The sequence below is a fragment of the Grammomys surdaster genome, unplaced genomic scaffold (assembly GCF_004785775.1).
Source record: "Grammomys surdaster isolate TR1022 unplaced genomic scaffold, NIH_TR_1.0 126612, whole genome shotgun sequence".
In the NCBI taxonomy this organism is placed as follows: domain Eukaryota; kingdom Metazoa; phylum Chordata; class Mammalia; order Rodentia; family Muridae; genus Grammomys; species Grammomys surdaster.
Window position 1 is genome coordinate 592653 of NW_021621401.1, and position 2699 is coordinate 595351.

The 2699-nt window shown below is 41.9% G+C and overlaps 1 pseudogene; it reads right to left on the reverse strand.

The window, feature by feature from the left end:
* Positions 1-1484: 1484 nt before the first annotated feature.
* On the reverse strand, positions 1485-1961 carry LOC114615115 (annotated as a pseudogene).
* Positions 1962-2699: the final 738 nt, after the last annotated feature.

Consider the following 2699-nt stretch of genomic DNA (forward strand, 5'->3'; position numbering starts at 1 on the left):
TCCTGGAACTCACTCTGTGGATCAGGCTGGCCTCAAACTCAGAAATCTGCCTGCCTCTGCCTCCCAAGTGCTGGAATTAAAGGCGTGCGCCACCACTGCCCAGCTTGTTTATATAATTATTATCAAATTCCTTCAATGTTCCTCCCTATTGGATGTTTAAGAAAGTGTAGGTAGGACTGGAAAGATGGCTCAGCAGTTAAGAACACTGGTTGCTCTTCCTGAGTTCAATTCTTAGCAACCACATGATGGCTCACAACCATCTATACTGGGATCTGATGCCCTCTTCTAGCATGCAGGTGTACATGCAGACAGAGCACTCATATACATAAAACAAACAGATAAATCTTCAAAGATAGAAACAAAGAAAGTGTGGATAGCCAAAAATTAAAGATTTTTCTTTTTACTGTCAAAATGAGTTGAGGCTCCTCAGGATTACTCAGGATTAGGTTTGGTGACTCACCAGGAAGCTTCTTCCCTCCCCTCCCACCCCCCCAGTATTCACTATGCCATCTGCTGGGATGCATCAGGGTCTTGCTGATGGTGTGGCTTTCTTTGGACCCTCCTTTTTGCAGGGTGTGTACCAGTTACAAGACAACGTCTGGGGTCTCCATGGCTTCTCCAACCAACATGACACAAGACTCATTGGACCTGTAAGGCTCTATATCTTTCTTTGGAAGCTGGCTGACCTAGAATAGAGAGGAAAATACTATAATACTGGCAATTCCTCTTAGATTTTTTATTTCTTTGGCTTTGACCTCCAAGGCTTGGTTGTTGAGTCCCCTAAAAGACAGTTTTACTTGTCTGGAAGTAGGAGTGGTGAGATTTAATAAAATATCTGTATAACGCTTAGACATGCAGTTTCTTTAGTTCTCAGATGTATACATGATGTTTGTTACATGTATGTGGTATTGAGTATACTATAATAACCTATGATAATAGTTATTGAACCAGAGTTGTAAAGTGACACTTAAAAACAACTTTGTTGAGGTTGGTGGCACATGCCTTGAATCATAGCAATAGAAGGCAGAGGCCAGCCTGGTTTAGCAAGTTCCAAGCTAGCAAGAACTACACAGTGAGACCTTGTTTGTTGGAGAGCTAGTTCTGCAGCTAAAAGCACTTACTGATCTATCAGAGGACTGGTATTTGTCCCATCACCTGACTCAGGCAGCTCACAACCACTTGTAACTCCAGCTCCATCCCAGGCTTTGACACATTCTTCTGACCTCCATTGGTACCCATACAGAGATACCTAAACACATAATAAAAGAAAAAGAAATGAAAAAAAAATAAAACAAACTTGCTTAAATTCTAACTCTTGTAAGACTTGTTTTCCTGAGTTGTTAAAAATCCAGCAGAGAAGTTGGACATGGTGGTACATGCCTTGAGTTCCAGCACCAAAGAAAAGAAGCACTAAATTTTAAAAAAAAATTTTTTTGTAGTTGGAAAATAACTTTATTTGTTCTAGAGCATTGGCCAGAATCCACTTAGAACTTCTGAAACTGCTTCTTGGTGCCAGCAGCCTTGGTGACCTTGAGCACATTGAATTGTACGGTCTTGCTCAGGAGCCTGCACTCTCCAACAGTGACAATGTCGCCGATCTGTACATCCCTGAAACAGGGGGACAGGTGCACAGACATGTTCTTGTGACGCTTCTCAAAGCGACTATATTTTCGGATGTAATGAAGATAGTCCCAGCGGATGACAATGGTCCTCTGCATCTTCATCTTTGTCACGACACCAAACAGGATCCGACCTCAGATGGAGACATTGCTGGTAAAGGGGCAATTCTTGTCTATGTAGGTGCCCTCGATGGCCTCTTTGGGCGTCTTGAATCCTAGACCAATGTTTTTGTAGAACCGAGGGAATTTTTTCTTGCCAGTTTCTCCCAGCAAAACACGCTTCTTGTTTTGAAAGATTGTAGGCTGCTTTTGGTAAGCACGCTCCGTCTGAATGTCCGCCATCTTCCTGGCAGCCTGAGAAAAGGAAATTTAAAAATTTTTGATCTGATCTCTCTAACTCGATTATGTCTTACTTTGAGATAAAACCTTTTTTTTCCAGACAAAATTCTTTTTTTATCCAAAAGCTTTTGTTTCTTTGGTTGGTTGGTTTTGGGGGTTTGTCTTGTTTGTTTGTTTAGTTGGTTGGTTTGATTTTTGTTTTTTTTGAGACAGAGTTTCTCTGTGTATCCCTGACTGTCTTAGACATCCCTCTGTAGACCAGGCTGCCCTCAGATTCAGAGATCTGCCTGCCTCTGTCCTCCTGAGTTCTGGGGTTAAAGGTGTGTGCCACCACCAACCACCCAGCAAAACTTTAATTTTTAAAAAAGTTCTTTTCACCGAAAATGTATTTGCAGGCTGTGCCAGGGCGCAAGCCTGACACCTCTGAAATCTGCATGATAGAAAGAAAAAAATCCCACAAGTGGTCCTCTGACCTCCACATGTGCACCATGACATATGCTCACACAACAAATGAATGTTTAAAAAAAATAGTTAAGTGTATTTGCATGCTTTTAGCTTTTTATAGCTTTTTTCTCCTTGATGATTACTCTCTTTTTTGCCTTATTTCTTCTTTACAACATTCCCTCGAAAAAAACTGGTGAGGTGGGGAGGAGCTGAGTAATGTATTCATTAGCTCAGTGGTTAAAGGCACCGGCTGCTCTTCAAGAGGACCAGGGTTCTAATCCCAGCACCCACATGGCA